General features: G+C 38.4%; 1 long non-coding RNA gene across 1 annotated transcript; it reads right to left on the bottom strand.

The window, feature by feature from the left end:
* Positions 1–10,673: 10,673 nt before the first annotated feature.
* Positions 10,674–15,591, bottom strand: LOC139543565 (uncharacterized). The gene is made up of 2 exons (XR_011668736.1): positions 15,083–15,591; positions 10,674–13,370 (listed from the first exon to the last, which is right to left on the bottom strand). It is a non-coding gene; the product is annotated as an uncharacterized lncRNA (long non-coding RNA).
* Positions 15,592–15,795: the final 204 nt, after the last annotated feature.

Here is a 15,795-nt window from a genome sequence, read left to right on the forward strand (position 1 = left end):
ACAGGTGTGCTAATCTTGTAGCATCATACCCAAGAAGACTCGAGGCTGTAATCGCTGCCAAAGGTGCTTCAAACAAAGTACTGAGTAAAGGGTCTGAATACTTACGTTTATTTTTATTTTACCTTAATTTAACTAGGCAAGTCAGTTAAGAACAAATTCTTATTTCAATGACGGCCTAGGAACAGCGGGTTAACTGCTTTGTTCAGGGGCAGAACGACAGATTTTTACCTTGTCAGCTCAGGGATTCAATCTTGCAACCTTTCGGTTACTAGTCCAACGCTCTAACCACTAGGCTACCTGCCGTAAATATGGTATTTCCGTTATTTATGTGTAGTGCATTTGCAAACATTTCTAAAAATGTGTTTTTGCTTTGTCATTATGGGGTATTGTGTGTAGATTGATGGGGAAAAAATAATTAAATTAATTTTAGAATAAGGCTGTAACTGTCACGCCCTGACCTTAGAGACTTTTATTCTCAACTTGGGTTAGGTCGGGGTGTGATTATGTTGGCCTGGTATGGATCCCAATCAGAGGCAGCTGTCTATCGTTGTCTCTGATTGGGGATCATATTTAGGCAGCCTTTTCCCACTGGGTTTTTGTGGGATCTTGTTTTGTGTATAGTTGCTGGTTCGCACTACATAGCTTCATGTTCGTTTCTTTCTTCTTTATTGTTTTTTGCGGGTTCACATTAAATAAAGATAATGAACCCAAACCACGCTGCACCTTGGTCCAATTCTTACAACAAAGTTTGTGACAGTAACGTAACAGAATGTGGAAAAATGAAAGGGGTCTGAATACTTTCCGGAGGCACTGCATCTCATAAGCACAATGTACATAGATAAGTGTTTTATGGGAGAGCGTGGTTCTTTATAGATGGCACACATTAAAGGGGCAATTTGCGATTGATACTTTTAAATGACTGGTATATACCCATTGATTTTAGAAGAATTTAACTTATATGAATCTTTGCATCCATAGCTCTGTCTATGAATTTGAGAGTAGTAACATTTCTCCAGTCCCATCCCTCAGCTTTTTCCAAAACAGTAGTGGGTGACTGCTTTACTATTGTTTGAACTGCAGATTGCGTCTTTAAGCCTTGCTGGAGAAACATCTGGAAACTGTTGATTTGGAGGCTGTAAGTGTCACTTGCAGGGCTGGTAATCTTTTTTTTTAAAGGGACTCAATTTTGTTTTCATTGAAATTACTGTGGATGTTATTACACCAACAATTCTTTAGATTAACACAAAAAATGCATCTGTCTGGAAAGGTTGTTTTTCATTTGAATAATTAGCACAGTTGAATCAGGACCCATATTCAAAACAATAACATTATTGACCAAGGGCCAATGGTGTAGCCTTTCCTGCAGTCAATGACCAAAAGCGCCCTCTTTGGCCTCACGTGTGGCATGTTATTAATATTTTTCATAATAAATTTTTAAAAACAACTAAAATCCAGTGTTTCTGTCAAACAGTTTTGTTATATTTCAGTCTTCTATGATGTGTAATGTTGTGATGCAAAAACATTTAAATTCTATATCTGACATAGTACAGGTGTCTTATTTTTGAAAGCCCATAACCATGTGTGTAAGGTGCATACTTTTGTTTCAAACTAGATTTGTTCAAGACTACTAAGAATCACTGTGTGACCCTGATTTAGCTCACTACACAAAATTAAGTATAATCTCCAAATACCTGTGTTGCACTAACTAGACTCCCAAATAAAAAAAACAAGAGACCAATGTTGCATGTATTGTTCTGACCATTTTCAGTTTATTCTACAGTATACAGAATACATTTTCCATTTCATGTTTGGTTTACAGTATATATAGAGCCACCTGTAATGGTTTCTGATTCCTTGTTTAAACAGATATTTGATTTCACCTTGGGGGGAAGTTCGACCTGAGTTAAGCACGTGTACATGGAACACAATTCCCTTTGTGTGCACTTTTCTCTCTCTGCGTATTCTGACCTTGAACTTAAACATGAGAACAGCACGCTATTCACCCACTATTTGTTTGGGGTGGAGATCAACCAAATGAAGGTGCGGCAGAGGTATGTCTACAGATACACCATATTCTGACCTTGACTTCATTCCCTCATAATTCCGACACCTTTACATGCGAGGAAACCATGAATAAGGTTGTGCAAACCTGCCGGCTCAAAGTGGGAAAAGCATCTACTTTCTTTTTCCAATAGAAATAACAGCATTCTCCATGAACTGTAATCTACAAATTGATCAGAGCTGTTGATAACAGCTAGGTAAATTAGTCATTCGTTTGGAGAAGGGTATTGTAAATACACATAGCAATTGTTTTAGATGATTTTTCCTTATGATCCATGGAGATTCATTTTAAACCAGTCATATGAAAATCATATCAACATGAGTTATGACATGTATTGCGACTCCTTTTCTACAGTGAAGTACGCTGTAAATAACATTATTTTAGTTGTATGCCCTCATAATTTGAGTGGATGAAATTTGGAGATCCAAGCTTTAGGTATCTGTAGGGCCGAACCTGCCGAGTTGATGTATACGCTTTAGAATGTTTTCATTATATGCCCAGGCTTTTCTCCGTTTATTTTACAATTTGTATCATGTTAAATATTAGCCACTTTTGGGAGCCACCGCCAGTAATACCCACATTCATTTATAACTGTCATTTTAGTGTTAGTTTCCTTGTTTGAGTTTATTTTTACAGGGACAGTGCACATTAATCAACGTTTCAGTAAAAGTGCCGGTTTTAGCCCGCCGGCTAATTTTCAACCGCAGTCCCTGGGCAGGTTATTAAAAACAATTACAATATAGACAATCATTGAGCAGTGAGCACACGCAGAGCAACATAGGACAAGCAAGACATAGCATACAGACAGAGCAATATAGCACAAAAAGCAACAAGACAAAATCCATAAAAGCAACAAAGTGTTTCCACACCTCACAAGCTACAGACAACAGACAACATGGAAAGAGGCAATACACAGCTAGGGATTATGTTCACAAATCTGATTGACCTTTAGCCATGTCTTCATGTTTTTTGTGAAAGTGTGATAGGTGGTGCAGTTATGTGTGTCTGATGGCAGTGTACTCCAGACATGGAAAGCTCTCACAGAGAAAGCGGATTTACTAAAGGTGCTATTTCCTTAAAGGAACTATACAGTCACCTCTCATGGCAGACCTTGTGGATCTGCTGCCATATGTTTGGGTTTTCTGTCTAACAAAAATAATTTTGTAGACTACATTTTACATCATTCCATTCCGTTTATCTTTCTTTCCTCTGTAACGTCCATGTAGTTGTTCATGAGGGATGCTAGCATTAGTGGATCATATTAGGTTAACGTTGTGCAATTTATCAATTTATCAATATATTTGGTGCATTTCAGTTGAATGCATTCAGAAAAGCCTGGGCATATAATTAAAACATTCTAAAGCAACCATTTTCATTATGCAGAGGTTGTTGATTCTGCTGTTATTTGTTTTATTTGTTTATTTGGACCCCCCATTAGCTTTTGCCGAACAACAGATATTCTTCCTGGAGTCCACAAAAAACACAAAACATGACAAGTAACAAGACCCTGAGACACTGCTAGAAAAAAAACAGTCACACAAATGTAAAATAAAAAAATACACAAACAATAAAACAAAAATAAATAATAAAAAATAAAAAATACAAAACAATACAATTATAAAATAATGTGTGTGTTAGTGTGTGTGTGTGTGTGTGTGTGTCCTCACCGCTGATCATGGCTCTGTATAATACTGTGCGTTGCCGTGAATTAGTTTTGGACTCGGAACTGTGAAGAGACACCTGGTGGCATGTCTTGTGGGGTATGTATCTGTGTCTGAGGTGAATGTTATTTGATTTTGCAGACAATCTGGAATTTTCATTACAGTAATAATTCTCATAAAAACTAGAAGAGAAGCAGTTAATCTTTCACCAACCCTCAACCTGCTCTGTTTTGAGCCACCTGCAGCTTTACTTGTTCTTTCTTTGCTGCACTTGACCATATTACTGGACACTCATCAAGATGGGATCAGAGCCTGAACAACTAGTACAGTTGATGTTTGTGTCAAAAATGCAGACACACTATACCCTTCTCCATCTTCACAACATCTTTGTCAATATGAGTTGACTATGATAATTGACCATCCAATGTTATACCTAGGAGTTTAGCTTCCTCAACTTGTTCAATGGTCACACCAGGGCCGGCCCGCACAATAGACAGGATTAGGCAGCCGCCTACAGCGGCAGTTTGACGAGGGCGGAATTTTCCAAGCTAAACTGACCAAGAAGCACCTCCAACAACACATAAAACCTGACATAATTCTGCCCAAAAATAATTAAAATGTCTCTCAACTAGTGGCATATGGGCTATTTAGGTGAGCACTGATGCCTCCCTGTGATAAGCAGTCCCCACTTTGTCAAAAGCAGTAGCACTAAATATTTTGCTTGTCCATACCGAGCGCGCCTCTCCAGGGTGCTGTTGGAGAGAAGCACCACTACAGCTCTCCACCAATGTTCCATCAAAAACACATCTAACATAAATCATGTACTTTATAGCCTATGGTAGAATGAGTATATGGCCTATTTTGTATCCTACAGGCTGGAGATCAAATGTATGACAATGTCATGAGACAGACACTTTTTACATCATATCATGCAATTTTTTTCGATCAAATAAGCCTAAATTGAATGGCGGCCAATCAAAGAAAAACATTTATTTGATGTGAATATGGCATGTTAACAAAAATTATATCCTACAAACAGGACAAGTCAAAGTAAAATGGACAATATGGAATGGAAAATCAGGCTACTCACAACTGCTGTCCAGGAGTTTCACCCTGTGGGCTAAATTGGCATGATAACCAGTGGTTTGAAGTTTGTATCAGTACATTTTTGACAAGATGATCTTAGCGAAAAGTACTTCTGCATTTCCCTCTGTGTAAACAGATTGATTCTCATTTGCAAATAGGCTCAGGATAACTCCTGATGAAGTTGGGTAGTTGATATTCAGAGCTTAAATAGCCAAAAGGATTAGTCACAGGAATCAGAACTAACAAAGCCAATGCAACTGCCTGTTTGACAAACGGTATGCCTACCAAATGATGGTCATTCATAAAATTCCATTGCAGGCCAACACTGTAGGCTACACCCCATTAAGCACGGACCGACACTGACGTCTTTTTTTGGTGCGGTCCGGACCGGCCTTGATTTCAACAAATCTGAACCAACCATAGACATCTACATTTGGTTCAGATTTGGTCTGGACCGGCTTTCTTTTTAATGTCCACAGACATCCGGTTTATACCGGCCTATATTTTGCCCAAACATAAACATCTATTATTGGTTCAGATCTGTCCCGGTCCGGACAGCCTTGACTTGGCCCAAACATTTGACTCGACCAAATCTGAAACAATCTATTTTTCACAAGTTTGGGCAGCACATTTTTTTATTTAACCTTTATTCAACTAGGCAAGTCAGTTAAGAACAAATTCTTATTTACAATGACGGCCAACCCCGGCCAACGCTGGGCCAGTTGTGCACCGCCCTATGGGACTTCTAATCATGGCCGGATGTGATGCAGCCTGGATTTGAACCAAGGACTGCAGTGACACCTCTTGCACTGAGATGCAGTGCCTTAGACCGCTGCGCCACTCGGCACAGCACAGTAGAGTACAGTAAATTACAGTACAGTAAAGAAAAGTAGAGTACAGTAGAGTACACCACTACAGCACAGCAGAGTACAGTAAATTACAGTACAGTAAAGAAGAGTAGAGTAGAGTACAACACTACAGCACAGTAGAGTATAGTACAGTATAATGTAGCCTGGTGGGTAGGAGCATTGGGCCATTAACCATAAGGTTGTTGGATCGAATCCCCGAGCTGACAAGGTAAAAATCAGTCGTTCTGCCCCAAGCAAGGCAGTTAACCCACTGTTCCCTGGGCGCCGATGACGTGGATGTTGATTAAGGCAGCCCCCTGCACCTCTCTGATTCAGAAGGGTTGGGTTAAATGCGGAAGACACATTTCAGTTGAATGCATTCAGTTGTACAACTGACTAGGTATCCCCCTTTTCTAGTTTTGCGGGGGTATATGAGGAGGGCGGCAGAACAGCCAGGACTTGGCCGGGGTCACACCCTTTATACACAACCCCAGTTGAGGTTTAGGTCTTAGAGAATGTTTTGAACCAAATACAATGATTTAAGTTTTAGATGTTTTTAACACCAGTTTACTATGAATCATCCATTCTAATACTGACTGTAAATCCTTATTTAGAATTTTGGGTTTGGGTGCTGACATGTAGAGTGTGGAATCATCTGCATACATAGCCATTCTAGCTTTGTGTGAGACCAGTGACAAATCATTTGTAAAAATAAAGAAGAGATAATGGCCCAAGGCAACCGCCCTGTACATATCTGATGTTAGAAAAGCTTCCATTGAAGAACACCCTCTGGGTTCTATTGGATAAATAACTGTCCAACCATGTGATGGCAGGTGATCAAAAGCCATAGCAAGTGAACATCTTCAATAATTTATGATCAATAACATCAAAGGCTGCACTGAAATATAACAATACAGCTCCAACTATCATCTTATTATCCATTTATTTTAACCAATCATCTGTCATCTGAGTCAGTGCAGTACACGTTGAGTGCCCTTCTCTATATGCATGCTGAAAGTCAGTAGTTAACTTGTTCTCTGAAAAATAATATTTGGTCAAACACAATTATGTCCATTAGTTTACTAAGAGCAAACTGATTGGATGGCATTTAGAGGCAGCAAAGGGTGCTTTATTTTTAGGCAGTGTAATTACTTTAGCTTCCTTCCACGCCTGTGTACACAAACACTCTTTTAGGCTTGGTTAAAGATGTAACAAATAGGGGTGGCAATACAGTCTGCTACCATTCTCAATAGTTTCCCATCAAGGTTGTCTATACCTGGTAGCTTATCATTATTGATGGATAGCAATAGTTTTTCCACCTCTCACACTAACTTTACCAAATTCAAAACAGCAATCCTACTCTTTCATTATTAGATATCTTATACAAAAATATGATGGTTCACTATTCAATGTTGTCATTTCCCTTTGGAGTTTTTCCACTTTACTAGTGAAATAGCCATTGAAATGCTAGGCAATATCAAAACGTTTTGTTATAAATGACCCATCAACTTCAATGAATGATGGAGATTAATTGGGTTTTCTGCCCATGATATCACAAGTCCTGACTGTCAGTCCTAGCTATGGAAACACAATTTCCCTAGTATAACATAAAGGTGTATGCACTAGTGTAACACTGGGGTTACAGTCGAAAAACAGTATAATTAAGGCCAGGCACCAAAGGCAAAATTTGTGATTTTGCTTCCGTTTCTCAATTTTCAGATGTTGGGATATTTTGTAACAACTTCCATACTTTCATAAAATGTACAAATAAATCGGCAATAATGTATAAAAATACTTGATTTTCATTTTATCCCAACTCTGTCAACTACACCTAGCATAAATGTTGTTCTTGTTAGCATGTTTCATGTAGAACTTCAACCGCTTTTTTAAAAACTCTCCATGTTGAATCATATATCATTCAAAAGCTTGTTTTCCGGGGCATATCGTTAGCTAGTCCATACATGGCTATATCCTTTGTAGACGTAGTGCTTCGTGCGAAAAGAATAGTAATTTCCTGACATCCGGTTACTGGCATTTAAAGGCCTTTTCCAGCAACCTGATTGGTTAAAATGCCTCATGTGCCGCACTTCCTTGTTTGAAAATATCTCCCGAAAAGATGTCGAAGAATATACTTACAGTTTGTGAATAAAAATAAACGAACTCAGTTAGCCAATGCGAGAAAAACAGTGAATGAAAGAAAAAATGTGCCTGATCAGCCGATCGAGGCAGCCAGTGGCAGTACCGATAGATGAGGAAAAGGAGGTAGCTGGCAGCAGCGCGTCGAGACGCAAATTAGTTTATTTTTTATTTTTTAATTATCAACAACAAATCAATACATGAAGTACATGAGGGAACACAAGTATATATATATATATTATATACAATGGACAATCGAGCTAGGGGGTACAATATCACATTACAATTACACAAGGACCTTAAGGGACATACATACACTTACAATTCTAACAGCTTTTTTGTTAGTAGAGTATTTAACTGTCTTAAAATACAGTTCAATTTCTTTTTGTAGGGTAAGAAAATGTGTTTTTTTGTTTGTAAATTTACATTTGTGTATATGAAATTTGGCCAAAAGAGTAAAGAAATTAATTACATAAAAATGTTTCAGCTTATTTCTATCGTATGTAAAGAATCCAAACAGTACATCTCTCCACAATAGTGTAAAATCTTCATAAATGTGTTCAATTATAAATCTACTGATGTCTTGCCACAGTTTCCTTACATGAATAGAATGCCAAAAAAGATGCAACACTGTTTCTGGGTGGTCATTACAAAAGGAGCAATTTGAGTTGATGTTTTCCTTAAACTTTTCATATAGTGGTTGGCAGGATAATATTTATGAATAATTTTAAAGGAAACTTCCTTCATTTTGTTAACAAGTAGGTATGTGTGTGGCAACATCCAAACTTTTCCCAACAGATATTATCAATAAATCCATTCCAATAAAGCATGACATTAGGTATAGATACAACATCCTGCTGAAACAAGGTTCGTATTGCTCTGTTGTTGACCAAAAGATAAACAAATCTTTCCTACTGATGAGTCAACAGGGGTCAATAGAAGGTAGGTTCTGAGGGTCAGGTCTTGACATGTTCCTGAATAACATAGCAACACCTGAGGGAATGGCATCTAAAACAATTGCAAAATCTTTAGGTGTTACAGGGACCTTGTAAAGTGATAAGAATTCCTTATAACTGAGTAAAATACCCTCTCCATTTACCAGTTGGCTCACCAATAGGATATTATTTCGGAACCAATATTCTAAAAACAAAGAAGTATTTTTATACAATATATCCCGATTATTCCATATATAATATCTGTGTGGAGAAAAATTGTGTTTATAAATTAAGGACCATGATAAGAAAACCTGCCGATGAAAAGCAGAAAGTTTCACTGGAACTTTGTCAATATTATAACTGCAAAACAACATGAAGTTAAGGCCACCAAAAGTAGAGAAGACATGATGAGGAATAAAATTCCAGATAGAAGTGGGTCTTCTTAGGAATTGTTTTATCCAATTGCTCTTAAAAGTATTGTTTAAAGTAGTAAAGTCCAGAAAATTCAGTCCACCATTCTCATAACTGTTCACTACAACAGTTTTCCTAATGTAATGGGTATGGTTTCTCCAAAGAAAGTTGAAAAGCATCTGGTCTATCTCCTTGCTTATTTTACTGTCAAGATATAAAGATAGAGCGCCATATGTTAGTCTAGAGAAACCTTCAGCCTTGGTTATTAGGACTCTACCTTTTAAAGATAAGTCCCTCTGTAGCCATTGATTTAGCTTCTTCTGGGTTTTTTTAATAAGAGGGTTAAAATTTAGTAAGCCTCTAGACTTCTGATCCTTTGTACACAAATTAGTTGAGATGAAGATGACAGCTAGCAGCGATCAACCAGGCAGCAGCCAGTCAACCAACAGTGGCTTTTATTCCACATGTCACAAATAAACCAATTTGTACATGTTTTCATTTGCCCTAAGTATCTAAACACTAGACTGAAAATCACCATAGACCCCACCAACCAGGGATTTTGTAATTCTGTCATGATAGAATGTGCACACTGTGAAGGTGATCGTGATACATTTAGGAGGAGTGTTTACACTTCTTCCAGGCTACAGGAGTGCTCCAGGGGAGATGTATTTGATATAAATGTTTTATTTATTTATTTTTATTTTACCTTTATTTATACAGGTTTTTTCTCATTGAGATAATATCTATTTTCCAAGAGAGACCTGGTCCAATAGCAGCAGGGGGAACAACGTTTCAGACAAAACAACTTACATACACTAACACAACATTAAACAAAACTATAAACACACAATACAGTACAACAATTACATATTATATTAAAAACACAAACATCTTGACTAAAAACAGCTGGCCTAAAACAATTACACTCTTCTATGATATATACATCGATCAAGTGTTTAAACTCCACCAACGAAACTAGATCATCACATTTTAAAATGTTCAGGAGAGAATTCCAGGACCACGGTGCTAAGTAACTAAAACTATTTCTACCATGACCTGTTCTAATTTTTGGTACTGTTAGAAGCAAATCAGAATGGGACTGGTCTTTAGCTGCCTACTAACTAAGGACTCCAGTACCTTTGACAGTACAGACAATTTTGATATGGGTCAATAGTTGTAGGAAGGTGTGTATCTTTTCTGCACTCCAAACCTTTCACTACTTGCCCAAATTTGGATGGATTATTTACATTTTGTGAAGTAGATTTCAGGTAGTGGTCTGCTTCAATTTACGGATCATAGCCACACCCATATTTCGAAGACGTTTAAAAGCCATCCAATCATCTGCCAAACCAGTCCCTCTTGCTTTAGCCCACATAGCATTTTTTTTCCTTATGATTTGTGTAAGTTCCTTAGTAAACCAAGGGTTCTCTCTGCCCTTAAATGTGAAGATGGTTCTTATAGCTTACGGATTCCTTCCGTGCTTCTCAGCTCATCAGGTAAATAAAAAGGGAAAGGAGCCCATTATTGTCAGGTCTTGCTGTGCATAAATACTATTTATTTCCTTGCTTCAGCAAATGTATTCAAAGTGAATAAACAGAGTGATAGGAAAACATAACTGTACAATGAGACTGTCACATAGGCCTAGAGTGTCATAGGGCTGTAGCCTACAGTGTCATAGGGCTGTAGCCTACAGTGTCATAGGGCTGTAGCCTGCTGTGATTACTGAGAAATTAGCTTTACATAAAGTAAATACATGCTGATATGCTAATATTTACATCGGGTAACATGCTGATATTTAGTTCTGCAGTTTTGACTGTAATGTTGATAGACATAATAAGTACTCCCCCCTTCACACACACACACTTTAGTTGCAGAGATTCAGAGGGCTAGTCAATGGAAAGTGCTGCAAAGATATTTAGCAGAGCTTCACAGATATACAGTAGACCCAGATAAAGCAGAGTTGCTGAAGATGGATGAGGATGCCATCATAGACATTTATGCCTCCTTTGATGGCACTTGGCACAAGAGAGGATTCTACTATGGGATAGGTGTGTGCATTGGTGCTGGTACCAGTGAGCCCTAGAAAAGGGTGAAGATCCACCCAGTCACAAAAACTATGGAGGCCATACATTTTTTAATAAAAGAGGTTGCAAAGAATATGGTACCTGTATATCATAGGATGTCAAATGATAACCTCCTCAAAAGAATGCAGCACGGAAGAACCCAGAATGAAAATGAATGTCTGAACTGTAATATGATCGCAATGCCCCAAAACTGTCTTTGTGGGCAAAAGCTGCATTGACGCAGCAGCCACGTTCAATGAGGGAGCCACTGCTATATCAAATGTGATAGACAAATTGTGGCTTGACAGCACTTTGGTGGCACTGGAAGCAATCAGAGAGGAGAATGTGAGGCGTGTTGTGAGAGCTGATGCTGCTTCAATGGAGTGTGCTAAGCGTAGGCGCAGGTCCCATGACACGGTCAAGAAAGTAAAGCAGCACCAGCAACAACTCAAAGAGGGCCTTACATATGGGGCAGGCATAGCTGATTAATGTTCTGCACATTTCAACAGCCATACAAAAACCTTGAATTTGAGAAATTGAGCAAAGTGATGTGAGAATTTGCCCAAAACTGCAGATTTGCCCGACAGACCAGTCTTCAAAGCATATGACGTACAGTCACATTATTTCACACACAGGTTCTTAGGTCTTATAGTCTGACTTTTACAGAGGCTTTTTTTGATATCTTGTATCGTTTTGATTTTACGTGTCATTTTCTCTGTAAATATATGCAAAATATGCATCCGTCATACATAGTGTTTTTTTTAAATAATTCCATGAAATTACAATGTTTTGATAAACTGCTCTGTAAAAGTCTGACCATTGAGTGTCTTATCACAATAAAACAACAAAAATTATTCTGCCATGAAGCAATGTGTTGAAAAAGCGGATTCTCGTAATATGCAAATTAGCGCATTTTAAGGAAGTGTTGCCTCATTTGCATATTTTATTAAAAAATAAAGCTTATAATGCAAAAATATCAACTGGTAAAGTTTGAGTCTGATAAGAGTAAAGAAAAAAGGTGCATGGCCTTAATGGCTCTGGTTCTACACTCTCAGTGGAAAGGGGAAAGGATCAGGCCATTGATTTGTTTTGTGTTGATCTCAATGACTAGGACATAGTGATTGAATGGAGCATATACTGAATGGATGTATCCCTGTACTATTGGAAAACATTATGTTGAACTGTATGTGCTATCTATGCTATTGGATGGGACATGAAGAAAAAAAAAGTGTGTGAAAATACACGACTTTGTTAATTTAAGATGAAATGAACATAGGTGAAGACCAACAGGCCTACTTTAATCTCACCAAACAATGGCAAAATATGGAAACTTAGGAGGCTAAACATCTTAATCATGAGATTGCACCATTTGATGTAATGTTTGAAATTACAACCACTTAGCCCAAGTGTTACGCTGATGAAACCCAGAGTGTTGGCTCAGGTACAGTATATCGCTACCACAGTCCCACACTCACACTTGTCTGTGCTTCCATCACCATCTGCCTAAAACAGAACAGAGTGCTAGCTCATTTATTGTGGTGGTGCTTGTCCATGCTCATTGTTTCAACTCCATCTCATACAGAGATGCTCTTTCACTGCAGTTGGGATGACGTGAATTCTTTGTCTCAATGCCCATATAGGACTTGGTCATATAGTCATATCCCTCATGTCTTTCATGAATTCCAGGGAAATAAGGTGATGCATTGTCAATCCTGTGGCTAGAACCTCCAACTTCCAGGGTTGAGCTGGGGTGTGGAAATTAAGCTAGGGTTAGGGTTAATATTGAAATAACCCTAACCCTAATGTTGACATAACCCTAACCCTATGTTGAAGCCTGGTTCAACCCTAATCCTAACCTATCCTCCCGAAATAGGACTCCCCCACCTCCGAATTCCCAATTTAACCCCTGATTATCTCCTTCAAACCACTTATCATGGCAAAAGATACTCTTGTGGTTTATGAAAATAATGTAAACAGTAGATAGAGTATGTAAAATGTGAATGAATACACATTCAATCATTTGAGGAAGTGAAATCTGATGGATGACACTCAGTTGATGTTTTGTCTTGGGTAGAGGTTCAGCAGATGGTGGAAGACATTTTGGCTGGAGGGAGGCATTCTTTGCAGTGTAGGTAGACCCATGAGCCCGTCCGAAATGCTTGAAACAGCTGACAGTGAAAAGAGGTTAGCATGGGAAGCATAATTGTAGCAGGCCAGGAATTGTCTTTAAATGGTCTCTCCTAGATTTTCATTGTTTAACAGTAGTCGATTTGCACAGTTTAAAATAAATGTGTCTCGCCATCTGTGGGGTACCTTGGGGGGGACAAAATCACATCTGGAAGACATCAATGGTTAAGTGATTTGCCTGTCTGGTCAAATCCTAAACAGATAAAAATCTTTGCATTGTTTTACAAATTTTAACAAAATGCTTTTTTTCTTGTTTCAGTGCAACATGAGGGAACTGTCTGTAAATCATTATTTGTATGCCACATCTCAAAGTGAAATTCGTAATAAGTAACTTTTTAATATAAACATGAATTTATTCCTTTTTACTTCATGAAAACCCCATTATATTCCTTAATCTTGGTCTTGACAGAAAGGAGTAAAAAAAAAGAAGTGAATGCATTTCATGAAAAGAATGGACCTTGAAACAGAGACCTCCATTTCTGGGATCTTCTATTTAAACATTGGACCAACACTTTACACTATATTTATATATTTTTTCAATGTACATGCTTTCCTTTTGACAGGCAGCCCAACTCTGATATTTTTTCCACTAATTGGGCTTTTGACCAATCACATCAGATCTTTTCACATCATCTCTTTTTCATAGCTGATCTGATTGGGCTGCATGTCTAAAAATAGCCCTGGAGTCCAGAGTTATTTTAAGTAGTCATTAGCATATAACATGTCTATTTGATATGACCCTGTCTCTTGGTAACTGACGCTTGTACAAACATAACCATGATGTACAACTCAATTTAGCGATAATAAGATTAACCTAATAGTTTCAATAACCTGTAACACAGCAGCTGGCGCCAAAGACCAATTGGACTATGAGCGCTTAATCTGCTGATTGAATTCCCTTAATCGGTTGAAACAATCAGTGCAAGTACTTAACATGTTTCAGCTTGACTTATGTTTGATTAACTTTCCACATGTCACTGTGGAGCCACCAGAAGAAACTATCTTGTCCATAAATATATCTGTAGTGCCTGAAATCATGTTGACTTTTATAGAATATAGTTGTATTCAAATCCAAGGCTTTATGTGTATTTTAGCCAGAGAATAGTGTGGGAATCTCAATGAGTATAAGAAAGGTCTGAATTTATTTTTGTTCTAAACTTCATTAGTGGTTAGAGCGTTGAGCCAGTAACTGAAATGTTGTGAGATTGAATCCCTGAGCTGACAAGGTAAAAATCTGTCGTTCTGCCTCTGAACAAGGCAGTTTACCAACAGTTCCTAGGCCGACATTGTAAATAAGAATTTGTTCTTAACTGACTTGCCTAGTTAAATAAAGGTTACATTAAGGCATGACACAGCACAATGAATGCACTGCTCTGCACTGACTGCTTCCTCCATGTCATCAAACAGAGAATAAATCAAATCAAACCGTTAAATTAGAGAGCATTGACCAAATATCCCAAAGGTCTTAGTGCAATAACATCTTGGATGCTAGTTTGAGCCAGTGAGTTTAATGCTCTGAGAAGTGTGAAATGGCGCCGGATGAATTGGCAGCAGTATTACGGGCGCTCTACCAATTGTGCTATTATGTGGGGGGTTTTCGCGTTATTTGTTACTTGTTTTGAACATAATGTTTCTGCCACCGTATTTTACGGCAAAAAAATTGCTTCTGGATATCAGGACAGCGATTACTCACCTCGGATTAGACAAAGATTTTTTCTTCAACAAGCAGGACGCACAGGACTCCGAACACCCGACAAGGCCAACATCCCAGTTATTGGTAAGAGGAAAAGACGTAGGTACAGAGGACACCGAGCGGGGTGCCTCGTAAGGAATCGCAGAAGGCGAGTGGGAAATGTGCCGTTAACGTCAATATTACTCGCCAACGTGCAATCATTGGACAATATATTAGATGAGGTACGATCACGAATATCCTACCAACAGGACATCAAATGGATATTCAGCTAGCAGGATATACGCTGCACCGGCTAGATAGAACAGCACACTCCGGTAAGACGAGGGGGGCGGTCTGTGCATATTTGTAAACAACAGCTGGTGCACGAAATCTAAGGAAGTCTAGATTTTGCTCGCTTGAAGTAGAGTATCTTATGATAAACTGCAGACCACACTAATTGCCAAGAGAGTTCTCATCTATACTTTTCGTGGCTGTTTATTTACCACCACAGACGGATGCTGGCACTAAGACCGCACTCAGTCAGCTGTATAAGGAAATAAGCAAACAGGAAACCGCTCACCCAGAGGCGGCGCTCCTAGTGGCTGGAGACTTTAATGCAGGGAAACTTAAATCAGTTCTACCTGATTTCTATCGCATGTTAAATGTGCAACCAGAGGGGGAACAATTCTCGATCACCTGTACTCTACACACATAGACGCGTACAAAGCTCTCCC

Source organism: Salvelinus alpinus, chromosome 18, assembly GCF_045679555.1.
Source record: "Salvelinus alpinus chromosome 18, SLU_Salpinus.1, whole genome shotgun sequence".
Classification (NCBI taxonomy): domain Eukaryota; kingdom Metazoa; phylum Chordata; class Actinopteri; order Salmoniformes; family Salmonidae; genus Salvelinus; species Salvelinus alpinus.